Genomic DNA, 27,472 nt, shown 5'->3' with positions numbered 1-27,472 from the left:
TAAATATGTCACTCGGTGAAGTATGAGGTACCAATAGCTCAGTGGTTCGGAGGAATTTTCTGGTTTGGTTGCTATTTCAAGAGCTTTCCCCTAAGTGTGGACAGAGTGTCCGTGTTGGTGTTGATGCCTTCTCGCCCTCGGTTTCTGGTTGCTCCTTCCCTTCCCGGGGAAGGTGTGCTTTTTTTCTGGTGCGGGATCCTAAGGCTGTACATCAGTCTTACGTGGCGTTTCAAGTCCCGTGAACTTGGGACTTTGGGAGTCGGTCAGAAGTCTCAGGAATCCGGGCGGGAATTGGGTACTGAAGTAGCCATGATGTAATGGTGGGAAGGTGTTGGGAAGCGGTTATTTGCTGCAGTTTTCAAGGTAGGTATCGGCTTATTCTATCATTTATCCCTTGCTCTGTCATTGTGTGTGGAAGATGCTCTCCGCTGGCATCTGGAGGGGAAAAAAAAAAAAAAAAAAAAAGGAAGCCAGACTGCACGGCAATGCTTTACTCTTCATCGGCAGAGACTCTTCCAACATTAGAGAAATAGCTCCGATCTGGCATTCTGCTAAGAATCAAAAAGCCGTGGTGAGGAGGGCTGAACAGTGCTGGTTTTTTCCCACCGTCCGGCCCCTTCCTCAGCCAGGAAAAAGTGAAGTGGCTTTCCCTCGAGCCCTGGGTCCAGTTGCAGGGCGAGCACGCTGAGGAGGTCAGGACGGCCGCGATCCACGTGCCCAACTTGGAAATGGAGATACTTAGCTGATGGTTAAATGGTTGTTGTCGTGGAGCAAGGGTGGGCGGTTTCCTTCTTCTCTTTTCCTACAAAAATGCACAAGGCTGTCCGAATGACTTTTGGATCTCCCCATATCCTTAAAAACACACGAAACCAGCATCTCCCTCGTGCTCACAGAGGTACTGCCCACGTCAGTAGCCGCCTGTGGGCCGTTGGATGAAGGATGGTCTTGATTTTCTCCCCTCTGTGTATCCTTGATATTTTTCGACCTCCACCAAGGGGGAATTTAGTGATTTCATAATCAGAGAATAAAATGTTAAAGGTTAAAAAAAGATTTTAAAAAATGTTAAAGGTTAACTCAATCGTTGGCCACATATCCCTCGAAATTGATGTGAATTTAAACCAAGGTGATGCTTGAAAAGACAACAAGCTCCCTGCCACCCCCCCACCCCCACCCCTGCCATATAATCCAATAGGGCATCACTTACTTGTCTATACAGGGGTACCTCAAACTAGTACTTTTTGCCTCTGTGAGTTCTTTCGGTTTTGTTTTTATTTTCTTGTTTTGGTTTTCTCTCCTGACCTATGGGAGCGTTTTGCCAGAACAGAAACCCCCTGCAGACGTGGTCCGGTGGGTTTCTTCGGCTGGTGCTTTCGTGTTCCTAAAGGAAAGCGTGGGGTTCTCTCAAGCGAAGTCTAAAGTGCGGCCCGATTGGTTTCCTCGTGCTTCTTCATGACACACCTCCTGGAAGCTCAGCTCCTGGGGGTTCCTGACTGTTCTTCCGAATTCATCTCCTGTTTTAATTTTGTCTGTGCTGGTGAGATTTCATGGGCCCAAACCCTGGGAGCATTGGGTTGCTATTGAGTTGTCTTTTTGCAAAATCAAAGTTTTGAATGAAATGAGTATCTTTCAAAATGCATCTGGAGAAGTCATATTTTACTAAAGGGCATTATGCACATATTAAATGAATGCTAATGCACTTTTAATAATATTAGCACAAATGGTTACAGGGGAGAGTCACCTCTTGCTCTCCCCGCCAAGACTTCGTTAGATCTATCTTCAATTTTTTGGTTAAAAATTTTCTTTAATGAATTAAACGAGCTCATCAGTTCGCCATGGGAGTTTTGTTCCAGCGATGGTATCTGACGGTAGGTGAGTCAATGACGAAAACTTGGGTTTTCCTAGAGAGTTAATGCAGTGTGTCATTTAAACAAAATATTAACTTGGTTGGTACCCTGTGTGAGCTGGCATGGTTGCTACGTAACGGAGTCTAGAAAGTGAACTGCTGAAAATCTGGGCTTTCGACACTTTGCAGGATCTTCTTTCGGAATCTGTGTTGAAAGAACACTTGGCAGCCAGCCCATCTCCTCTCTCCCTGCTTCGAGTGAGTTGGATAATCCCTAATGAGGATGCTGGCATACAGCGTGGAGGGCATCCGTGCAGGGCGGCACATTTCACAGCTCCGGAGCTGCCTCTTGGGTTGGGGGGTGGGGGTCAAAACTGCCTTTGACAGGTGGACAGAAGGAGCCTCGGAAAGAACAGAGCCAAGCATTTGTTCCAATTTGTCTTGTTGTTGGTAGCCAGAGAACGGATTTGTTTAAAGTAACATTTCTAAGCTGTTTTCCTCGGCGTAACATCTCTGGAAAATGTGTTTAAAATGCTTGCTGTTCTTTGAGGGGAAAATATAGCAGTTTGTTTCTCCGAAAATGTCTTATCTGATGAATGACTAATATTAGATTCAATTGGTTGCTTTGCTATGCATAGAATAAAACAATTAAGCTCCATTGTACCCGATTCAAATAGGTGTTAACTGTATAGTCCATAAAATACGTGTGCCTAGTAGGATGTGTGCCTACTGCTATTAGTTTGTGGGCTTTTTTTTTTTTTTTGGAAGTAATTGTATTTATATGCCGATGCGAGTGGAAGTGCTGATAGCGTCTTTTTTGGGTGTTGAGGACTAGCAAGCAGCCTACTGCATGTGTTAGGATGGGGATGGAGAACAGGGTCGTTCTCTACACCTTGGTACATTTCCATAAGTAGATGCAAGTTTTTTTATTTATTTTTTTCTCCCTAGACGCTAAAATAGACTGTTACTTCAGGTCTGACTGTTCTTATATAGCGTCACTACAACACTGGAAATTCTTCGGTGAAGTATGAATTACCTCTGGACTAAATTGAATGTGTGAGCAGTCTGCAGAGACGCTAGACACTGTGGCTTTGCAAAATAAGTTCTGTCTTTTGGCATCCCCTTCCCAATTCATTCTACCTACGCTCTTGTTTTCCCAAGTAGACTTCTTCTTCTTCTTTTTTTTTTTTTTTGAAAAAGGATTTTTTTCAAATGGCAGAGGAGATGGAAGAAAATGAGGTGGGATCTCTGAGGCCTCCTGTTAGCTTGCCCCCAACGTATAGGGCTTGGGTCACGTACGTCTTGGTTTTCTGGCTGTATCAATGGGGCGAGAGAGACGTGTGTCTCTTCCTCATCTGCTAGGCCGTCAAGAGATGGGACTTCAAAGTTCTTCCCAAAAATCCCCATGCGTGGTCACAAAGAGATTACTTACAGATCAGTGCAGCATGGCTGAAATTAGTTATTGATTGCCTATTATTTACTGTCTTCCCATTGTCTTTGGAAAATGCCTTCCGAGGACCCCTTAAGTCAAGTTTCTGGCTCTGATTAATTTCACGCTTCCGATATTCCATGATTTACTGGTGCTTTTCAGAACTTCTTTGATATTAACCAGGGTCTAAGCCAAACTGATTTTATTAGTGGGAGCACTGCCCCATGTCCTCCCAGGGTAAGACAAGGTTTGTCCTCCTTCCCATGCCTTGACCCCTTACTCCCCAAGACCGCTGGCACTTTTTAGGAATCCCGTAGGTCATAATTTGTGACTTACTGGCTGCCAGTGAGCTTGTAGCAGATGGGCCTGGCAGGTGGGGAGTGCTGGTTGGAGCGTTGCCTACTTGCACAGTGCAAGTCATATGGGGCCCGGAAGGTCAAGCTTGGGGTCCTGGCCATGTCCGTTGCCTATTTTGTTTATATTTATTCCTGAGTTATATGGCTAAGGGGAGTGCGGTCAACATGAATTCCCCAGTTCTTTTCAGACGGTTTCCGGGATTGGTTTGTGTGAGCTTTGGCGCTTAGCTTCTTACCCCCTGCCATCCATCAGGCAAGGACACTACTTACTCTGCCCGCTGAGGCCGGGGAATGGGTTTTTAAGGGATCCTGTAAATGAAAATCAGTCTGTACCGTTTGGGCTGGGTATCAGGGTGAGTAACACATGGGATGACACGGGGTGCCACCAACAGCACTCATCACAGTATCTTAGTCACCTGAAATGCAGGCGGAGCAGGCTCAGGCAGGATCACTTAGGAAAAGCCAGCTTCCCAGAGTGACCATCCATCGTGGCAGATTGTATCTGATGGTTCAGAGCGGGTAAGAGTCCTGCTGGGCCATGTCACCGTCCTCAAGGTTCCCCGCCAGCCCCATCCCTACTGGAAGAAGAAGCTGGAGGAAGGCCAGGCAAAGGGCTCTCTTCTTCCTCCCCATGTGGTTGGATGAGACCAGAACATTCTTGCTTGTTTGAGGCAACCTCAGATCTAAGCGGTAGAGTCCAGGTTGTGCTCTGTGGGCATTCCTGCTTCCCCCTCGGAGTCCTAAGCTGCTAGAAACATGAAAGAAGCTGAACGCAGTTTTAATGAGTTTGGCAAGAACAACTGTTTGGGCAGGTGGCTTCCGTGTGGTGGGAAATCATCGGTTCTCAATTTGTTTTGGTGTCTTTGTTAACTTGGCCTTCCTGGACCTTTGGGTCAGGCTCCTGAAAAGCTCCCGTCCCCTTCTCCCTCTGATGAATTGAGACCCTCGCACGAGAGCTCAGGTGGAGCTTGTTAACAGGCAGCTCTGCAGGCAGAGCCCCCCCGAGGTCTCTGTGCTCTCCTGTGATGTGCAGCCTGGCCAGGAGGATGGAGAAAAATGGGAGCACCCCTGACCCATCCCCTTCCATCAGAGCAAGCGCTGGAGTACCCCTGTGGGGTGTCAAGGCCTTCTCTTACCGGTACCATCTCAGCTCTGCAGATGGTTTGAAGTAATGTGGATCATTAAGAGCAAAGTACCCTTTCAAGGAAGGTGGGGCCAGCGCTAATATTTTACGCTCACCTTTGGCGCTTCTTAATGGTTCTCGGAGCTCACCTCTTAAGTTTATCACAAAACACTAGGCATTCTGGAACCATCCTGACACCGTGTAGTTTTCACCTGGTGAGCGGTTTAACGTAGGACTAAATGAGGACTACTTTCAGCGCTCTTGTCGAACGTTTCAATAAATAAATATCGAATATTGTCCCAGGTGCTTCATACGCATAATTGGATCCCGTGCCCAGTGAGTTGGCAACTCCTCTGTGCATTTTTCAAAAGAGGAAGCTGGGACTGGGAGAGTTTAAGTCACGTGATATGGTAATGACTCTGATGGCGCTGATGACAGCAAGCTTTGACATCGTGTCCACCCGGAGCCAGGTGTACTATTCCAAGTGCTTTCCTGTATTCATGCATTTCATTAATGCACTCAGTCCTTGTGATGACCTCTGAGGCAGGTACCATTCTTGTACCCATATCACACGTAAGAAAAATTGGGTAGAGAGATGATATGTTACTCCCAAAAGGGCATTCTTCTGCTAGATGACCAAGCTGTGGCGCGGCAGTCCATGCTCTCGCTCATTCCCCTTCGATGCCGAAGGTCACTCAGTGGGCAGTGACAGAGCCAGGAACCCAAGCCCACAGGGTCCCTCTCCTACTTTAAACCTATGTTGTCTCCAAAGTCAGAAGCATCCTTTGATTTGCTATGTTGAGAAGACTTGAGGGAGCTGTAGGCTTGTCTCTATTCTTAGGATTTCCTTAGGCTTCTAGTAATTTCTGCGTCCTTGTGATAAAATCATTGACAAGAGTGAGGGGAACAGCAATACCGCTCGCTTGAGTGTGAAGTTAGCTGCCAAAGAGAGAACTGGATCCTGCTTGCAAGATCTGCAACCCAGAGGTCACTTGTCACCAGAAAGAAGCGTCTGATCCTGGGCCTGGGGCCTCCTCCTTGGTGCACTTTGTGTGCTTTTTCTCTCTAGCGAAGCGTGAGTCCTGGTGAAGCTGGAGTCTTGTGGTCTCCTTATTCTCCGTCTGCCTGGTGTCCTTCCCTTTACCAGCTGTGCTCCCTGTGGCCTTGGCAACCTCTGGTTGCCCAAGACTGTGCCCATCCAAGGACCCATTAATATTTTAATATTTTACTGATTCTTTTATACTAGAGTTTCTCAGCCTCAGCAGCATTGACATTTAGGGCAAGATGATTCTCTGTTGGGGACGGAGGTTGTTGTGTGCACTGTAGGATGTTTAGAAGCATCCTTGTCCTCTGCCCACTAGATGCCAGTAGAACCCTCCACACCCCAGTTGTTTGTGGCAACCACCAACATCTACAGAAGTTGTCACATGTCCACTGGAGGCCGAAATCGTCGCTGGCTGAGGATAGCTTTTTATGTCAGGCTTCCGGGGAGACCTAGTTGTGAGTCTAGAATGATAGCTGCGTGACAGCAGAGTCTTCTTGTCTCTTTTCAGCTCCATTTATAGCATTTCAAACATTGCCCAGCACATAGCAAGAGCTCAATAGATAGTTGTTGAATGAATGAATGAATGAATGAATCCGTGATTGATTGCTAATTACGGGGTGTGAAATTTGGTCTGCTTATCACAGTGCGTGTGGTATCAAGATCACTGATGTGATCACCAAGGACTTTAATTGAGCGTTTACTTGCCATTTTACAGGTGAGACACTGACACAGAAAGGTCGTGCGACTTGTCCAGGGTCATGGACAAGCGGACTGCAAGTGGCAGAGCCAGGAGACAAGCACAAGGAACTGTGTCTCCAGGGACTGCCTGCTGTCTCAACCAGCGCACTGTACAGCTTTGCATAGTTTTCCCCATTCCTGCCCAAGAAATCATTTTTGTTCTAAAGCTGGCATTGTGGCAATTATAATTAGGATCTGCATGTTAGACACTAAGTCATTCATCATAAATCCTCAGAGCTCCACTGTATGAAATATGCTTTGTCACTGCCAGAGAAGCTGTAGCAGGAAGGGTTGGTGTCTGGCCAGAGGTAAGAGGGCAGACTAGTGCCTGAAAACCGTGTTCAAATATGAGAGAATCTTCTTTTCTTTTCTTTTCTTTTCTTTTCTTTTCTTTTCTTTTCTTTTCTTTTTCTTTTTTCTTTTTTTTTTTAAGACTTTATTATTTTTTTTTTAATTTTTATTTATTTATGATAGTCACAGAGAGAGAGAGAGAGAGGCGCAGAGACACAGGCAGAGGGAGAAGCAGGCTCCATGCACCGGGAGCCCGATGTGGGATTCGATCCCGGGTCTCCAGGATCGCGCCCTGGGCCAAAGGCAGGCGCCAAACCGCTGCGCCACCCAGGGATCCCTCTTTTTTCTTTTCTTTTCTTTTCCTCTTTTCTTTTCCTTCTTCCTTTCCTTTCCTTTCCTTTCCTTTCCTTTCCTTTCCTTTCCTTTCCTTTCCTTTCCTTTCCCTTCCCTTCCCTTCCCTTCCCTTCCCTTCCCTTCCCTTCCTTCCTTTCCTTCCTTTTCTCTTCTCTTCTCTTCTCTTCTCTTCTCTTCTCTTCTCTTCTCTTCTCTCTCTCCTCTCCTCTCCTCTCCTCTCCTCTCCTCTCCTCTCCTCTCCTCTTTTCTTTTCTTCACCAAACTGCTGGACTTTGACTCAAGAGCATCCCAGAGAGGGCTTGAACTTCTTTCCTCTCTGGGAAAGGGGACAGTGGACCCCTCTTAGCAGGGGTTTGACTCACTCTTAGAAAAAAGGGGTGCTCCGGGACCAGAACCGGGGAGCTGGAGGTATCTTTGAGACCATCCGAGAGTAATAGTGATCGTGACTCCTGGCGTGGGTTGAGCCCTTTGGCTTTCCCAGGCGCTGCACCACATGCTTGATGGACGCTTCCCTGCCTTACTTTCGTAGTGCAGTTCGTTAGGTCATGTCATCACCCCCATTCTACGGATGAAGAAGTTGAGGCTTAGAAAGGCTAGGTTGCTTTTCCACGCTCTGGAAAGTGATCGTCTGCTGAACAGAAGAACGGGCCACTGGAACCCAGGCTTGGCTGACCCTGGAGCCGGCCTGCTGCGCTGCGGCAAGAATATCGGGCTGCCATGGACTGGGGCAGGACATGCCAGTAGGATGGTTTCACCTTGTTGCTTACGCTCTTACCCCGCAGCCTCCCTCTTCTTTCTTCCCTCCTTCCTTTCTTCTCCCTCTCTTCTCTCTGTGTCCATCAGCCTGACAGATTGGGCACATAGGTTCGGGGACCGCAGATTTAATAAGATAGGGGCCAAGTTATCTTAGAGCTCACGGTCTAGCAGGTGTGAATGACATGGAAACATAATTACATTTTCTAATAAAGGTCTACACAGATGTAACGGCAAAATAGATAAAGTGACGACTATAGAAGCCTTCACAGATGTGCATGACGGCGGCGATGTGTGATAAAGCCGTGCTGTGAAAACACATTAATTTTGCTACGAAAAGGTTAAACTGACCGTGAGAGATGATTAAAAAGCACGACCTCTTGGCTAGATTGGGATTGGGCACTGCAGGGGAATAGCTGCTGGCTGGGACCTGCTCGCCCAGAGGAGGTCCCTTCCCTTAAGGGGAAGGAAGATGTGGATGATGCCGGGCTCTGATCTTAAATAATAGCTTTCTTCTTCTCCGAAGAGAACAAGGAAACATATGAATTTCAGTGCAGGTGTAGCCCTTCGTCTTTTAAAATAAGCTGATTCTTTGTATTTTCCTCCTGGCCAAGGCCGGGGCTTCTTTGTCAGCTGCAACAAATGAATTAGTTCATTTTCCTTGATTACCTTGGACTTTTTGTTGTTGTTAAAAACCATTGAACGTGGTGTATTTGCCTTAATTTGGTAAGTACAACTTGGAAAACTGTGGGACTATGTCTCCTGCCTACCCACGCCCCTGCTCCCACCCCCAGTCGTGCCATTTGAAATTCTGTGCTCACTCACCATTTCTTGATGATAGTTAGGTATGAAATTTAGAAATCTGCTGCCCCTGGAGAGTGCCCTCGTGGTGCCCCAGAGCGTGGTAGATGATGGCTGGGGGGGGGGGGACGCAGACCTGTGATTACATGTATATCGACTGTCTTAGTTAATGTGTTCATCAAGTAGATTGTTGTTCCTATTCCTACAAGATTTACTATTATGAAGTGAGAAAAAATGGGAATATCTGAAATATCTTTAGTTTTGAGGGTTAAGAGAAAGGCCATGCCTGGCTGCCGTTGTGTGGAGACTATTGGTCCCTTAGCTAGCAGCGGTCTTCCAGTTGCTCTGTGTGCAATTTGACGTGGTGCCAGGCAGCCCTCCTGGAGCAAGGAGGCATATTTAAGTCTTAATGGACATCCTGTGGAGGAGTATCATGATTCCACGGTGGGCTATTCTGCAGAGCGGGTCATTGTCATCGGCCAATAGAGTGGAACCTTGTCATAGGTCGGCTGGTCAACACATGGGTTGGTTCCACTACGGGCTAACTCAGAAACCACCTTCCAACACTTGCAGTTTATTACCTAAAGCAGAAGCTTGGTCTAGCACCCTCAGGCTCCAAAACCAACGCTTGGTCCCACTTTCCAGGATTCCACTGCATTTATCTGCTCTTCCTCTTTTCTTTGCATCCAGGAGGGCAGCAGGAGCACTGAATGATATCACTACCCGGCTCTTTGCTGTATAAAAAGACGTTCACAGACATCACCTCTGTGGATTCTACTCACTGGCCCACATGACTGAATTGAGGTAGACACAATAGTCTCTTTCTCAAATAAGGAAACTGAGGCACAGTGATTTAAGCTGACTTATTCAAGATTGTTGAGCTGGTCATTGAATTAAATTCTCCTCTTTCTCTTCCATCACAAGATCAGATCTGGCTTCATGATGGCAGAAGAAGTCTGCCTATAGCTTATGATTGGGTGAGCTCTGACCTTGCCTTGAAGGCCTCTCCTTCTTAGGTGTGGGCCACCCTGTCCTAGAGGGCCTGGGCCGTGACACTGTCACCCCAAGCCTGTGTGGTCCTATTCTGAGCCCCCAGATCTGCCCATGGTGAAAGGAGAATACAGTTTTACAAATGATTTGTCTTCTCAATGTCTAAGCTTAGAGCTTCTCTTCTTCCTACCTGTCAAGCAGTTAGGGATCTAGAAACCAGGGCAGGGCTGCATCAAGGATCTTCTTGTCTTTGAATGAACTGTCCTTTGGAGGAAAATGTCTTGCACCCACTGCCACTGTCATTTGAGATTTTTGAATATTGGGAAGTACACCTGGGTAGAGATGTAAGGTCTTAGTGTACAGGCATGTGTACTCGCCAAGTGTTGGGGGCAGGATTTAGCCACCTCGATAAATGTGCCTAATTACTGTCTTCACTGTCCCTTCAGGGAGACTCCATTAAACCTTTGGGATCTCTTTCATCGGGGTCTTTGGGTTGATGTGCAACCAGAACGTGTTGGTGTAAATTCTCTACCTGACCTATTGGCTGTGTAGGTGCATGTTCTCACTACTGCTGTGGCCGTAACTGCCTAAATACATGGGCCTCCTGCTGCTCCAGGTTCTTGGCTGGACCGGAATCATCCACAGACCAAAGGCCAAGAGTGTGGCAGGAAACTCAGGGGAAATCAGACAGAGTCTTTTGTGACTTAGAGGGATGGAAGAGGGTATCAACCTTGGAGGGCTCTGTCCTGCCGCCGACAACCAGCTGTGGTCAGCTGACCCCTGAGCAGCTAATCCAATGCTTGGGGTCTGAGCTTGGTTTGAATTTCAGCGTGATGAGGAACATTCTCTATGGGCTTCCCACACCTCTGACAGCAACATAGAAATAACATACTTCATTTGAAGATGTATTTACAATGGACCCGAGAAAAGCAGAAAGCATTTTTTTTTCAAATTTTTATTTATTCAATCATGAGAGATACAGAGAGAGAGAGAGAGAGAGAGAGAGAGAGGCAGAGACACAGCAGAGGGAGAAGCAGGCTCCATGCAGGGAGCCCGACGCGGGACTCGATCCCAGGGCCCCAGGATCACGCCCTGGGCTGAAGGCGGCGCTAAACCACTGAGCCACCCAGGCTGCCCAGCAGAAAGTATTTTTAAGGATCAAAACATTCTGGTGCTTTTGAATTGTAGATGTGTATTAGTGTTAAACTTTTAGGATCTCTCCGCCCCCACCCATAGATGTAGTTGCTGGTTGCATGTATAAATGGAAATATGTCTTGATTTGGTCTGGAGTTCACTTCAATACCTGCCCTGTGGCGTGAATGATGGAGCTGGCTGGCGGAGGATTGGCCGACTTTCTCTGCAAAGCACTCGATGGCAAATATTTTAAGCTTTACCCAAATACTGGGTATTTGTCACAGCTCCCCAGCCCTGCTGTGGTAATGGGACAGCAGCCGTAGAGGATAGGTAAATGAGTGGACAAGCCTTTGTTCCAACAAAACTTCACTTACAAAAACAGGTGGCCCTTCGGCTGTTAGTTTGCCAACCCTGGAATCTAGCTCTCTTTCACTTGTCTTCTCTCACCTGTTTACTTCTAACACCATCACAGCGCTCAGCATACAAGAGGAGCTTAATAAATGGTGATTGAATGAGTAAAGCTAGTGGATCAGATGTGAACAATAAAACCACTCGATTAGTGTTAGAGGAGCAGAAACAAGAAGCCAGTCACTAGGGGTGTAATGGTTAAGAGACAAGAGAAGGAGGAGTGTGTTGGCAGCTCTGTGGTTTGAGGTGCAGTCACCTGTGTTTAGGCATCATTATTGACCTTAAAAGAACCATGAAGGGACAAAAGTCACTGGTCACAGTGAGATACAAGCCGAGACACTTGGCATTTCCTTATTTGTGAAATGAGGAGGTCACTTCCTTCATCAAGATAATAGAGCAGATCTATGGGTTTAAGGTCATGGCATGGACCCAATCCAGATCCTGGCGACGTGACTTACGTGTGCGGGACCTTATGGCTCTTGGTGTCCACATCTAGAACAAGAGTCTGACAGCGCCTCCTTTGCAGGGTGATTAGGCTGGTTTCACGCAGCCCTTCTCAACCTCAGCACCATTAACGTCCTGGGCCAGAAAATTCTTTGCTACTGGGGGGGGGGGGGGCTGTCTTGTGCGTCGCGAAACGTTTAGCAACATCCCTGGTCTCTACTCCTGGATGCTAGCGATGCTCCTCTAATGTGACAACCAAAAAGAGTCTTCAGAGGTTGCCCACTGTTTTGCCCCAAGGGGGGGAAGATTCCTTCCGGGCTGGGCCCCTCTGGTTTGATGAAATAACATAGAGTGTGCCGGGCACAACGTTGGCTCGGCGGACTCTGGGATTCAGCAGATAGATCTCTTCGTTATTAGTAACATATTGTAGTATTGAACGCTGAATTCTCGCCCCTTTGAATGAAATTCTCTTTATTTCCCCAGCCGATTTTTGTCTCCCAGAAGCAAGAGTATTTCTGTTCACACCTCGGGTCTTCTTCCTGATATCTCTGTGTTGCCTCGCGGCCTTGCTCCTGAGAGGAGCTAAACTTCCCACGATGTCCTGTTGAGTATGGCTTCCAGCTCTTTCCACACACATGTACCCTAGACTTGTATCTGAGGTTGTGGTCAGAATCCATAAATAGCTCGTGTAAGAAGTCCTCCAGATGTCTGCAACATGAGTGGACGAGGACGTTTAAAGACTGTAAAGCTTAACTCACAAAGGCCGAGCTAGGCGGGTGTCCTCGGAGGAAACAGGTAATGTACCCCAGACCAGCACCAGCAAAACGATCACTTCCCCACGGAGCACGCGCATGCTTCTAACCTTAGCCGGAGGCCAGTTTTCGATGATTTTAACTTTGGCCTAGATGGCTGTTCCATCCCATCAGTTTTCTTCTAGGTTTAATGATGTTGCTGTCCGTATTCCCACTGGAACAGTGGTTCCTAGTTTTTACATACGCTCTTTTGGATGATGGAGAGAGAGAGAGGGAGGGATTTTTTTTTTTTTTTAACGAACGAATTCTGGCCTCTAACACTAGCAGTTCTAATTTTTCTTTCAAAAAATACATAAATGGATAAGAGTATAGTGAATTCCGTCTCTGGCGTTGTCAAATGGATGCTGCTTCTGCATCTGCGTACACTTGAGAACGATGGTGCATACGTGCAAGAAGAGGGATTTATTCTGTCCACAGGCAGCATGTTGGAGACTTGGGATTTCCTCTAAGCTGTGCCCTCTGGTCACACAGAGGTGGCCCACAGGTTGGGAACTGCTGCTACTGAATGCATCTGGACGTGTGTGTTCGGTCCTGGTTGGTGTGATCCTCTGTATTGTCATACGTGGTTAGGTCCCTGAGAAGTGCCTTGGAAAACTAGGGCTACTGTTCCAGAACTTTGAGTGTTTGGCTGATTTTATTATTTTTTTAAAAGATTTTATTTATTTATTCACGAGAGACACAGAGAGAGAGGCAGAGACCCAGGCAGAGGGAGAAGCAGGCTCCATGCAGGGAGCCCGATGCGGGACTCGATCCCGGGAACCCGGGGTCATGCCCTGAGCCAAAGGCAGATGCTGCACCGCTAAGCCCCCCAGGTGCCCCTGTTTCGCTGATTTTAAAGGATCCTTCTCCTGTTCCTCACATTCACCTCTGCCTCACTGTAACACAATCGGTTTGATCTATGGTCTGGTCCCTTGACTTTAAGAAAAAACCTTCCTTCATGTAGGCAAAAAATTCCACAGCAACCTCCTGGCACGAATATTAGAAAGCACCAGTTACAGTCGGAATAGCAGAACTGGCCCTAAACTAGATTTCGGGCAATGTGATTTGATTGGCCAACTGCCATTGCTAACTAGCGTCATCCTGCCCCATCTCCAGCTAACTCCTAAAACCCCTCAAGCATGTGATCCATCATATCATTTTCTCATTTATGCCAGTGCTGGATAATGGCCTAATCTCTCCAGCAGCATTCAGATTTATTAGAGAAGATGGCATTTACAAAATCATCTCACCGTCCGGCTGCAAACAACCTCCGCTGGTTTGCACTTTCTCATTATCAAACCCTCCTTTTAACAGTGGTTTATCACCTGTGATTAAAATCACCTGGAAGACCCAAGTAGCGGTTTTCATTTCTTTTCATTTGTGTTTGGTTGGGATTATTTGGCTGGTGGGCCACCTAGGACTGAGGAGCCAACATTAGGGAGAGGCAGGTTTCTGCTCGGAGACGGCCAGCCTTGCTGAGGACGAGAGCTGTGCAGCAGAGCACGGCCAACGCCGGAGCCCGGGTGACCAGCTGCCCCGGGTGGTGACAAAGCAACTCCTGCACCGAGTTTCAAAGTTCAGGAGGTAAAAAAAGGAGAGCGACACCAAATGTGATCTCTGAGAGGAGAAAAAAACTTTTATTGTGTTTTCCGTTCAGATTGGGCCATCAAAGAAAATGCAGATTTTAGCAGCCGCAGCAGGCCATCATTTGGGTACAACTCAGAGAAATGTAGAGACACAGTAATTACTAGAAAGGGGCCTCACTGGCTTTCGCGGTAATGACTCGTCTGAACACACTAAGATGCCGACACAAGTTCAGTGTTTACGGTGCAGGACAGGAATCCCTGCCCTGCTGAGCCTGCTGCCTGCGTGCACACCCTGTTCTCAACACTTCTTAGCTGCGCGAGGTGGGCAGGTTGCCCTATAGCCCAGGCCTCAGTTTCCTCCCAGGTGTGACACTTAATCCCGACATCTGGGGCTGTTGTAAGACCACAGGAAGAATGTGCCACAAGGGCCGCAGGTGGGTGCCGCCAATGTGCGCACCTGTGCAGCGTCCAGGCAGGTGCCAGGGTGGGAGACGGAGTTCGTTCTTTTTGTTGATTCATCCAGTTGTTGGCAGTTATCGAGCACGTTTTCTGATCGACGAGGCACGTGGTGGGTGCCTGGGATACCAGGACAACAGAGGTGCTTGCTTTGTGTTGGAAACCAGAGGAGGAAAGAGCAGCAGGGAAGGGCACAGTGACGGTCTCTAGAAGACTGGACTCTAACCCTGACTTCATAGCTGAGAGGCTAACAAGGAAGAAAAGGGGCTGCTCCAGCCACCACAGAGCCTTGTGATGCCAGCCGTGGGACCGTAGACAGGCCTCATGCCACTCCCACCTCCACCTGCCACGACAGTCGCTCAGGAGCTGGGATGTGGGGTGGGTCACCATGAGTGCATTGGGTGAGACCTCTCCCAAGTCCCTCCCGTATTTAAATTCCTACAACATGGGGATCCCTGGGTGGCTCAGCGGTTTGGCGCCTGCCTTTGGCCCAGGGCGCGATCCTGGAGACCCGGGATCGAATCCCACGTCGGGCTCCCGGTGCATGGAGCCTGCTTCTCCCTCCTCCTGTGTCTCTGCCTCTCTCTCTCTCTCTCTCTATGTCTATCATAAACAAATAAATTAAATAAATCTAAATAAATAAATAAATAAATTCCTACAACATGTGACCTTAACAACGTCACTCAGCCAACAGGTTGACCTTAAAGAATGTCTTAGAGGAGACATTGTTGAATGTGGGGGATATCATCTTCTCTGAGTTAGGCAGAGAGCATGTAAGCCTGTGATTCTGCAGCAGACACGTGGGAGAGAGTGACTCAAACATGGGTGGAGAGAACCTGGAAGCGCCAGAGAAAGGCACTCGGGTGGCTTCCGGAATCACGGAGTGTCCGTGCTATACCGCAGGGGACATCGCCGGCTGCCTCATCCGGTTTTATTTAAGCAGCTGGGGAAGCTGAGGCCAGAAAGCACCCGGGAGCAGACCCCGTCCGTGCGGTGCTCTGATGCAGAGCCCAGGCTAGAGTGGGGACCTGGCTCCCTGGCCTCGCATGCGGTCCTCACTGATGCACAAACGCACGGGTACCAGCCCAGTCCTTTGTGCATCGTGAACACGTCCTCTTTGTGTCCTCAAAGAGCTTGCATTCGGAACCAGGCAAGAGCCCTCCGGCACGGGTTTGCAGCGTGGCCTTGCTTTCCAGTGAGCACGGAAGAGGATGGTTAAAATAAAACAAAATAAAACAAAAAACCGTACACACCAGATGCCCCAATTAAAACACTAAATTTTCTTGCAGCTTATGTGCCCCGAGCAACGTAAATAAAGGTGAGGGCTGGGCCACTCTGCCCATAAATCAGCCTCAGCCAAGGGCTCGCTCAAAGTTAGGTCTTTTAGCCCATCACCCATACCTCTTGGCATTTCCAAGATACAAGGGGGAGGGTTCCATTTGTCATCCTGATCGTCCTCCCCTGGGTTTTTTCTTGGAGCGACGATCTCTGTGTTGCCTTTTGCATGAAATATTAAGCTGAGGGATGGAAGCAAGGCGTTTCAATGCCGACAGGACCCGCGTGGGAAGGCTGGTTTTCTGCCCTCATGGTCTCATTTCCATTTATTTTGCTCCTGACCATTTGTAATATAGTGGTGGGTGCCCATCAAATAGCTATTAACTCTGCAGCGGGCTCCTGAGGGGGCTGCTGGGCTGTGCGTTACAGGGGCAGGGGCTAAGGTGGCCCACACCTTGGGCCGCTCACTTGGTGTCCTGAATCGCTGTGGGCGCTGGAGCCTCCCGTTTTGTTCCTGGCGAGCCTCTTAGGGACCCTACAAGACAGCACCCTCGGGTGTATGACCACCTTCCTTTAACCGGGACCGGCCAGATTCTGGGGTTTAACCGCCAGTCCCACCGCCTCCGAGTGTGTCATCTTATTGAGTCACGTGACGGATGTTTTCTTACCTGCACAGCGGGGCTGAGAGTAGTTCACACCCTATAGCATTTTTATAAAGATTAAATTAACATCGAGGTAATATATGGGCAGCGCTGTGCTAAGTGCTTGGCATTCGTACGCTGAGCATTCGGTAAATACCAGCCGTGAGTATTTAGGACGATGGGCCGTAGTCTCCCAAGAAAGACCTCTAGTGCTGAAGAGCAGCTTCTCCTGGGGTCGGTACCAGAATCCTTGAAGGAGAAGCCACTTTAAGTTGGAATCTTGGTTTTTCAAATACAAATCCCAGAGTGTATGAAGCCTTAATGTCCTCATTTATTTTGTGGTTTGATCTGTGGGGCTTCCCGTTTGGTGGTTGCAGAAGGGACTCCCAGAGTGCCCCACTGCTGTCTGCACTTACCTTAAATATGCCCAAGCAAAGTCTTATCTCCGACAGCTCATGCATCATCCTCCCTGGGAGAGGAAGCCCCACTGACTCGCGGGCAGACCCTCAGTTAATTTCTGGATTATTTTCCTCTCGATTATTTATAGCTTGCCTGCTGATATTTCCAGCTCTCGACGCGAGGCAAAGAAAGGCCTTGGGTGCCGAGAGGTGGCAACTGAGTCCGGCGCTGGCCTCGCTCCCCTGGAGCAGCTTTGTTGGTGCCGCATGACGGGGTTTCTAAGATGTGCAGCCCACGTCCGTAGAAATACGCTGGAATATTGCCCCGTCATGTCTGAGTGGCGAGTGGGGACCCAACGTGGGAAGTTCACGGCCCCTTTCCACCTCCCGCCGGTTGCACGATGGGACAAGTGGCTTTCACAATTTCCCATCAGTAAAATGAAAGGGACTGAGTCGATGGATCATGACTTCATTCAACTTATGGTTTGTGGGCATCCGCTCCTCATGGCAGGCCCTCGTCATAAGCTCCTGGGGCAGAGGGAGGACGAAGGTGAGGGTGAGCATCACAATGATGCCAACATTTCCTCTGTGCTTAGGAGGGACCAGGCGCTGTTCTAAAAGCTGTGTGTGTATTTCTGTGTTTAATCGTCACATCAAGTATTATGATTAGCCCAGTTTTTACAAAACAGGTAACCGAGGCACAGACTGGTTAAGCAGTTTGTCCACGTTCACACAGCAGGTGGGGTTCAGATTCGAACTACAGTCCAGTGACCCCCAAAGCCTAGGTTTGTAACCGGCACATGTTCCTCTGTCGTAGGAAAGCACATGCTTGCTACACGCTGTGACAGGTCCTGTGATGGTCCGTGCTTGGGCTGTAAGCGTCAGCCCTGCCCAGGCCAAGTGATAGCCTCCGAAGGACCTTGTGCTTGAGTTGAGTCCTAGGGGACAAGTGGACATTCTTCAGGTGAAGGAGGTGCCAGAGGGGGCTCTGGGCTGGGCTCGCCACAGGAGCATAGACCGCGGGATGCTGTGGGGTAGCAGGTGGCTTATAGGGGAGCGGCTAGTGTGTGGGTAGGTCGGGCTCCAGGTCTGGGTGTGACTGCAGGGGTGGTGGGCGTCCAGAGAGAAAGAATCAGTGGTGGGGTGGGGGGGAGAGCAGGTGGAGAGGACACAGTTGGAAGTTCCTTGAAAACGAAGAGAAGAAATAAGAATTTGACGCCTTGTACAATGAAAGAGGCATAGAATCATGTATTGTAGTAAAGATAAAGCATAATGCAAAATTTACCATTATTACCATTTTATTTTTATTTATTTATTCATGAGAGACACAGAGAGACAGAGGCAGAGACACAGGCAGAGGGAGAAGCAGGCTCCATGCAGGGAGCCCGACGTGGGACTCGATCCCAGGTCCCCGGGGTCACGCCCTAAGCCGAAGGCAGATGCTCCACCACTGAGCCACCCAGGCGTCCCTATAACCATTTTAAAGTATACAATTTGGTGCTATTAATGGCAGAAACCGAATCCCTGTACCGGTTAAGTACCCCTCCCCCTCCCGTGCTCCTGCCCCCCTCCCCCAGCCCTTCCCCTCCCCCCTTCCCCAGCTCCTGGAGACCACTCATCTACTTTCCATAAATGTGGGATTTACTTATTCGGGACATAAGTGGAGAAGTGGAATCACGCAGTCTCACAATATGTGACCTTCTGCGTCAGGCATCTCGTTTTCCCGGCGCACCCTTGTCGCGGCAAGTGCCGTCCTCAGTTCCCTCCCGTGACCGAGCACTACTCCGTCGCCCGCACCCGTTCCGCATCCGACGGGCACGTGAGGCCCTCCTCCCCCCCCCCCCCCCCGGCTGCCGCGAACAGCGGCGCTGAATCATTTCAAGTTACCTTTTGGCCCCCGCTCCGCTCCTCGGACCGCTCTGCTGTCCCCCTAACCCCACGGAGTGTGAGCGTGCCGGCCCGGCCGTGTGATCGTGCACCTGTGAATCCGCGTGCGCACCTGCGTGTGTACGTCTGCCGTCGGCTACGGTGTCCCGTCTGCTTCTCCCTAAGTCATAGGCATGGGGGAGAAATTACGTCTCTTTGAAATTGTTTGAGGCTCCAAAAATTGTATTTAGGAAGCGCAGCAAATGTTTCCTGAGGTGTGAAGTGGGGCACCCACTGCTGAGCGTCCTCAGGGGCATCGGATGTGGCCGTTTACGAAGGTTCCAGGAGTAGATCGGACACACCTGGTAACTGCTGGTCACGACGGGGACTGGGGTTATCGTCCTTGTTATAACTGGTACAGTATCCCCTTTGCCCCATATTGTCCGGGCGGCAGGAGGCTGGAGGGCTTTCCCAGATCTCGGCCAGCCTACGAGGGAGCCCTGCTGCATAGACTTGGGGGCACACGTTGCCCAGAGAGCTGTGACAGCGTAACTGCAGAAACGTTCCTCTTCTTTCTAGAATACCTGCCGGGACCTCCGTGCACCGGGGGGCAGAGGAGGGCAGTGGTTGAGGCCCTGGTGTCCGTCTGACCGAGGCACTTAGACTAAGCAGCGACAACCCCAGCCCCAGGGCGCGTGGCCTGGACTTGGCTCCTGGCCTTGGTGTCACTGCCCGCATGCCCCGGGCAAGTGAGTTAACTGCTCTGGGCCTCAGTGTCCTCATCTGTAAGATGGCACGTACCGCAGAGTCTGGCTCTGGTTCTACCTTTATTTGGGGGAGAAAACATATCAGGTCATCAGGCTTATGAATTAAAAGGATCTGTACACCTGACACTAAAGTCACGCTGTGTCCGCTGCACTCGAATAAAAACATTGTCTGAAAAAGGAGAAAGCACGTGTGCTTTTTTATGTATCACAAGTTGGAAAAGAGAATTTCTTTTTTTTAAAAAAATATATATGCACACACACATATATTTTAAGATTTTATTTATTTGAGAGAGAGACAGAGAGCCTGAATTCGGGAGGAGGAGCAGAGGGAGAAAGAGCAGCGGACTCCCTGCTGAACAGGGAGCCCCACGCAGGACTCGATCCCAGGACCCAAGATCGCGACCTGAGCCGAAAGCAGATGCTTAACCGACCGAGCCACCCAGCGCCCTAGAAAGAGAATTCCTAGGGGAAGTTTTTAACCCCCTTTAGAAGTTCAAAGGAGAGAGAATATCTCTGGCTAGAACGGACCGCGGACATTGTATTTGGGATCTTGTGAAGAAAGAGGAGTAGCTCTGAGTTTTTAGCGCTCACTGTGTTCCGGGAATCGTGCTCGTGAACCCCGTGCATCTTCATTATAAAAGCAGCTTCCTTTATTGGGAGGGAATATGTTCTGAAACCCCCTCAGCCCTCCCGTGAGGTGCCAATGTGGATTGTCCTCGCTTCTTCCATGACAGCAAGGCCCGGCCCAGGGAATCCACTCGGCCCTGGCTGCCTCCAGAGTCTCCGTCCCCAGCGGGCCACCTGCGAGCCAACCTCGGTGAGCGGGTGACCCGTGGCGTCAGGAAGCGGCTTTGGTGTCCCCCTCCCGTGAGGAATCCAACTCCAAAGTGAATGTGCGTGAGCCCGAAGCACCGCAGGTTAAAAAGAAGCAGGCCAAGGGGGGTGTGGGGTGTGGGGCAAGAGGCTGCAGAGTCCCACGTGGTGGGTTCCAGCCCCGGCCCCTCCGCTCACAGCTGCGTGTGGCCTTGAGGGAAGTCTGCGGTCTCCCGAGGCCTCCGTTTCATCATCTTTAAAATGAAAGTGATGAGAGTATCTGCATTTTAGGGTGGCCGTGAGGATCCCAGGAGGTGCCCCTTGCACGGACTAAACCTCAGTGGAAGTGTCCCCGTCCCGGCCATCAGCGTGCTAGTTCGGTGGCACAGATGGGACCTGATTACGTCTGCTCGTCCCGAGAAGTGGAGCCATCCCGTCAGCCGCCTTTCTGTGCGGGGACTTCCTCGCTGGCCCGAAGGAGGCCGCAGAGCAGATGGGCAGCTCCAAGCGGGGACACTTTGTTGGAGCTTTGACCTCCCAAGGGAGCCGCCAAGTGAAAAGACAATTACTTGAGATGGAGGCTGAATCCTTTGTGTGCCGGTCCATCAAGGACTGGACGAGGGCCACCCATGTCATTTGTCATCTGCTAATGGGGCTAATCAATGGCGGGAGGGTGGAAAGAGGGGGGTTTACTGCCCACGATGACCAGAACCGCGCTGGGGTCTTCGGGATGACTGTGCCCGTAAGGTTATTTTTTCTCGAAAATGGGTGCTGTAGTTCACGGATAGGTTTTTATTGCTTCTGCATGCAGAAAGTTTGTGCTTTAATCCACAGGCTCATTTAAAGATTTATTTATTTGTTTATTTAAAAGAGAGAGAGAGAGAGAAAGAGCACAAGCCAGGTGGGGAGGGGTAGAAAGGAGAGGGGGAAGCAGACCTCTCTGAGCGGGGAGCCCAAGGCTGGCCTCGATCCCAGGACCCTGAGACCGTGACCCGAGCCCACGGCAGATGCTTAACCAGCTGAGCCATCCAGGCATTTAAGCTGAGCTCTGAAGACTAATTTAACCCTGTCCATTTTGCAAGACATCATATAAGGAACCACGGGGCTGCACCCTCCCCCGGGTACCTCTCAGGACCACCCTGATGTAACAAAGGCCTCCCTGCCTCGCTCTGACTCTCAGAGCCCAGTCTGCTTTCTCTGCACCTGTCACCACCCAGTGTTGATCCCCGAAGACTGGGGTGTGAAGAATGAGACCGTCTCCCCAGGCCCCCCTTCTTAAAGCTTCCAAAGAACGTGGGCCTTTGCTCTGGGGAGCTCGACAGAAGATGAGAAAGTAGCAAGGGTATGGGAACCTTATTGCAAACCTTAGGAAACCCTACAAAGCCTGTACTTCCAGCTTAGGCAGGGCATGAAGTGTAGGGGGCAGGGTCCAGACCCTTCTAACCTTATGTGAGGCAGACGGTCAGCGACTGACTCAGCATCCCCTTCCCGACACCACTCATCAGGGCGATTTTAGAAGAAAAGCACACAGGTTTGTGTTCCCTTTACCCTGTGAGCTTCTTGAGGTCAGATATGCTTCTGACTTCTTTCAAAACACAGTGGGCGTTTAATAAATGTCGACTGACCAGAGGCCCCTAAAGTGAACCCTCTGGGATTCCATCTTGGAAGGAGGAGACTGTATTGACATATTTTGATCGGGAAGTATGGGTTTGCTTAATAATAGGCTCTCAGGGGACATTAAAAAAAATGCAACAGGGACGCCTGGGTGGCTCAGCGGTTCAGCACTTGCCTTCAGCCCAGAGCGTGATCCCGGGGTCCTGGGATCGAGTCCTACATCGGGCTCCCTGCATGGAGCCTGCTTCTCCCTCTGCCTGTGTCTCTGTCTCCCTCTCTCTCTCTGTCTCTGTGTCTTTCATGAATAAATAAATAAATCTTTAAAAAAATACAACAGTGATAAATGGTATTACGTTTAATAAAATAAGGTACCTTTGAGATTTCTTACATTTTCATAAAACATTCACTGATACTTGTCAAAACCTCCACATCACCTTTACACCTTCCCTGAAGTGAAATTCAGATCACACATTTACCTGTACATTCTGGTTTCCAAAGCATTGTCTCTAGAGTCCAACAAACCTGGTTCACATCCTCTGTTACTTAAGTAGCTGCACGACCATTTATTTATTTATTTATTTATTTATTTATTTATCTATTTATTTATTTATTTTTTAGCTGCATGACCTTAAAAAATTTGCTTGACTTCGTTGGATGTAAGTTCTCTTATTTATGTTCAGTTACAAATTAAAAGACAAGTAAAGAGTGTTGAGGATTCAACAACATCTCCACGGAGCACGCGCGGCCGACCGCCGACGCAGAGCACTGTTGCACGGAGCTAAGGACTCAGTAAGGAGTGCATTCATTTGTTCAGCAAACACGTAGTGGGTCTTTACCAGGCACATGTCACAGCTGACCACGACCTGGCCCCTGTCTGCAAAGCGTTCGTACTCTAGTGGTGGAGCTCGTGGTGTTGTGCTAACCCACACGGTCCAGTCCAGCCTTTCACGGTGATATTCGTTCTTGAGGTGGGTTAGTGACCCAAGAGCGGAAGAGTTCCTTGTTCCCTCCAGATCACCCCTCCTATCCTACCCCTCCTGCTCTCACCAGACATTACCAAAAACTTCATGTGAATGAACAGGAACAACATTTAGGTTTCGATGAGGTGATGTCTGGTTTTTTGTTTTGCGTGCGTGTGTGTGTGTGTGTTTTAATGAAATATCACAGGTAAACTGCTAGTCGGTGCCAGAAACCAAAATACAGGCATCGCCACTGCTTCTAAGTGAGCCCAGCCTGTGTCCCCTGGAGGCTGCCCCCCCGCCCGCACCGCCGCCAGGTAGTAATCAGGCCAGGAATTAGCAGCGGCACCCAGGGTGCGATGAGCAGTGCTTTATTACGCATTCCTTGCTTTCCCCCTTGAGCATGTTTTCTGTTGAATTTCTTGAAGCTTCTGCACACGGTTCAGAGGGTAATACCATTAATTAGACCAACAAGGTAATGCAATGAAAGGTACGGGCCTTTACAGTAGACGCGATCTATCCCTGCTCGACAGAGGGGCCCCTGGCACTGCGAAGCCTGGCTCGGGGACTATCTGAGGATGACGCTCCGATGGTAATTAAAACTGGGGAAGAGATTTCACTCTTCCCCGCGAGTGGAATGTGAACAGTTTAAGAGCAGAGACCAAACTCATCACGCAGAGAAGTCAAAGAGATATCCCAAAAAGAGCCCCAAAGAGGCTTGACTTATAATTAGCAGCTGCAAGGTTTCGGTGGTATTACATCAATCTTTGTTTAAGAGAAAAACTTTAAGATTATTTTGACAAGGTACAGTTTTGACTGAAGTTGAGGGAAGCTAAAAGCGTTACTTTAAAATGTAATTATGTGAAATTTCAATTATCATCCTCCCCTTTCAAAAGTCTCTCAATCCGGCACGGCAGGCAATTAGACATGAAAGAGGGCGGGAGGGTTTGCGCGGGGGACAATGTGGTCGCTTCCCAGGGACGGACGCACACACGGTGCCATTGACTGTTTCCAGCTTCCTTGGAGCCGAGAGGATGTGGGGTGGGGAGAGTCAGTCCCGCTGGCGGAGGAATCTGGACGATTTTCAACGGCGGCCCTTTCTCCCCGGCCGCACCTGTAAACCTGCCTGGAGGCCTACGGGGTTTTCAGCTTTCAGGGGACCTAAGAGATTTTGAGGGATACTTGGTATGTCATAGAGTTTGATCTCGATGCTGTTATTCTCGGAGCATAGACTTGAGCCGGAAGGGCTGGCGCCGCACAGGAGCCTTCTTTCCTGCCCCATCACACCTGCGGCGCTGGGGAATCAAGACACCAGCCAGGGGGACGGAGCCCGCAGGGGGGGCGCGAGCGCCACGAGGGGCCTGTCGTTGGGCCCCGCTCCCTCGGGCTGTCTGCACCTGTTACCCTGAAAGCCTGACGTTCGGCTGTCAATCAGTTGGCACCATTATTTAAATTCATCAGAGTTTAGCTCCTGACACGTTCACTAAGTGCTAAGCAGGGAGGATAATGGGAAGCCAGAGCCATTAGGCCGCGAAGCTGGTCGTCATCCCAACAGCTTGCTCTCCAGGCGCACTTAACCTCACCCTCCCCTGGAAGCAGCAGCATGGACGCAGCCGTTCCCTGAGCCCATATGGCAGATGAGACTGTGGAGGTCCGGTGGAGGCCACATGGCGGGCCCTGGGGATGCTGAGGTCCCTGTGGCCGAACCAGGATCATGCAGCACCTCCTGCACCTGCCCCTGCCGTGTGGGCCTCCTAAAATGCAAGCATTTCTGCATGCCTCTGCTTCTGGAAACCCACTGTGTGGCTCTGCGTGGTTCAGGGTCAAACCTGACAGTTAACCGTGGCTCCCGGGGCCCCGTAGGGCCTGTCCTCCTTCCTCTCCTTTCTCGCCGTTGGCCCCATGAGCGGCGTTCCAGCCACACCGGGATTCTCGCGGCCTCTCCCAGATTGGGCAAAGATGCTCACGCTGCCTGCAGTCCTCTTCCCTGTTCTTCCCACAGAAAACTCCCTCTGGCCCTTCTGTGCTGCTTCCAGGAGGCCCCCAGACTCCCCGAGACTGTGCCCCTACTGCGTGCTCGCATGGCAGGCTCTAGGCACTCACCGTGCTTCTCAGTAAATAGATACGAGCATCTGCTGCGTTCCAGGAGCTGCTGGAGTCCTGGGGGATGAGGCGGTGAACCGTAGGCAGGAAGGGGAGACATGCTGAAAATAAACGTGTCTATAAGGGGCTGGGGGGCTCTAAGGAAAATAAGCAGGCTAAGGGAGACAGTGAGGGTGGAGTGGGAGCTCCTTTACGTCGGGGTCGGGGAAGGCCCCGTGCAGAGAGCGGGAGGGGGTGAGGAGTGAGCCGTGTGGCTGTCCAGGGGACAAGCGTCCGAGCAGAAGGAAAAGCAGGTGCACAGGCCCATGCGGCTACAGCCACCGGGTGTGTTTGAAGCGGGAGGCTCAGCAAGTAGGAGAGGGGTCGGAGGGAAGAGATGAGCTCAGAGGGGCGGCTGGCCCGCACCTTGCAGGATGGGCGAGAACGGGGAGCTAGTGATCTGGGAAGCCAGAGGACGGGCTTCTGCACAGGCCCGATATACCATGCTCAGGATTTAAGAGGACTCAATCCTCAGGGCGCCTGGGTGGCTCGGCCGGCTGAGCGTCTGACTCTTGATTTCGGCTCAGGTCATGATCCCAGGGTCCTGGGCTCAAGCCCCTGTTGGGCTCCGTGCTGAACACAGAGCCTGCTTGTCCCTCTCCCTCTGCACCACCCTCGCCCCACTCTCGCTCTCTCTCAAATAAATAAATAAAATCTTAAAAAAAAAAAAAAAAGTAAGGGCCTCAACCCTCGTTCCCTGCTGCTGCTGCTGCTGCTGATTTAACCTGGGGTCTTCCTGCCGCCCTAGGCTCTATGAAGGTAGGGGCCATGTGTCGTGATGCGCTGGTAGCCCCAGAGCTCACCCAGTCCTGCCTCCTGGAAGCTACCTAACGATGCAGGTGAAAGGGTCCCCAGAGCAGCTTTGCTCCGTCTTGGGCGCCACAGCCATGAGCGAAGCCGGGGGGCAGCGTGTTCGTGGTCTCTGTGACATGATCCTCCTAAAAAATACAAGCAAAAAAAAATAAAAAATAAAAAAAAACAAGCAACCCAAGGGGTGCTCCGCACCCAAGCCTGGCGTGTGCTGTGCTGGGGGCCTCAGGTGCCTGGGGGGAGGCCGCGCTCGGTGGGCAGGGGCTCTTCTCTGCTCATGGGGCCCCGAGCCGGGCCGTGGGTCGGGCGTGCGTGCAGATGCTGTGCCCGGCGGCCCACGGCGCTGTGGGCAGGAGGACCAGGCAGCCCAATGTTCCTCGCTCGGCCGACTCTCTCGCCCTCTCCTCCGTGGGAAGCGGGCCGCACCCGTCCTCTCGTGAACGAATTCAACAATTCAACGTCCTCTCTCACGTTATTTTCTCCCTGGGCGGTGGGGCCCGCCCGCCACCCCCGCTCTGTGGCATGTGCACCGAATGCACCTGGTCCGCGGCGTCGTGCTCCCGGGGCCTGGCGTGGGGGGCAGTTCTGTGCCTATGGATTCTGTGGGTTCGTTTGAAAGGCTGACCTTTTGTCGGCGGAGCGGTTTGAGTTTGAGTTGGCACCCAGGACAAAGCCGCCTTTCAACACACCCGCAGCATATAGGCAGCCAGGACTTTTTCAATGAGATTGTAGGAAATTTGCCAAGTCGTTTGGGGCCTGTAAATTAGGCCTTGTTTAAAAATTTAGATAAAGCCCAATGTGAGAGAGAAATGCTTTCATAACATTAAACGTGAATTACGCTGAAAACCCCTTTCAAGTTAAATGGAACCGTTCTCTGCGAGCCCAGAGACATGAAATGCTTCAAATGTCAAAAGAGTTTTCATTTATTGTCCCAAGTGAAACGAAGGCATTTTATGTGGCTTAATAGTTCAGACGCACATGTAAATGGAATTCATTTGGAGAACGCCGGGCCCGTTTTGGAATCTATTTGCACAAACCTGCCTGATTGCATCGCGTCCCTGCTGTCACCCCACGCGGGGCGGCGCTCCCCGTCCTCGTTCCGAGGGCCGACGCGTCCCGCTTCCATCTTTAGCCCATAAGGCAACTGGAAGTCTTTCTTTTTTTTTTTTTTTTTTTTGCAACTGGAAGTCTTGTCACATCTTCAACTTTCATTCTTAAAAGGCCGATGGTTGGACGGTCTGGCGGGGTGTCGTGGATACGCGGCGCAAGGTGCTGGGGTGGCTTCGGCGGGTTCGCGCCTGACACGGGTCAGGAGCCTCTGCTCTTTGGCTGAGAGCCTTCCGTCCGCGGGCTTCCTCTGTTTACCACCGCTCTCCACCGAGCTCCCTGCCCTGCCGAGCATCCCTTTGATGAGCTCCTGTGTTGCTTGAGATGTAGGTGCTGCAAGGAACTCCGGGTTAAACCGGCTGAAACGGTGAGGGGACTCTCAGGATGCAAAGCGTCTTGGGCTTCCAGCACATTCCGTGTACTTCCAGCACACCCCACGGGCCGCGCAGTGCAGCGGCCAGGCCCCGCGTCCTCTTGCCTCCTCAGTCTGGCCTCCGTCGCCCACAGTGACCTTCACCCTTCCTGCCCCGGGATGGTG

General features: G+C 50.4%; 1 protein-coding gene across 3 annotated transcripts in view; it reads left to right on the top strand.

The window, feature by feature from the left end:
• Positions 1 to 27,472, top strand: part of KAZN (kazrin, periplakin interacting protein) — a 1,011,580-nt gene that overhangs the window by 589,578 nt on the left and 394,530 nt on the right. The gene's annotated exons all lie outside the window — the stretch shown is intronic.

Source organism: Canis lupus, chromosome 2, assembly GCF_003254725.2.
Source record: "Canis lupus dingo isolate Sandy chromosome 2, ASM325472v2, whole genome shotgun sequence".
In the NCBI taxonomy this organism is placed as follows: Eukaryota; Metazoa; Chordata; class Mammalia; order Carnivora; family Canidae; genus Canis; species Canis lupus.
This window is presented reverse-complemented; position numbering and strand designations above follow the sequence as displayed.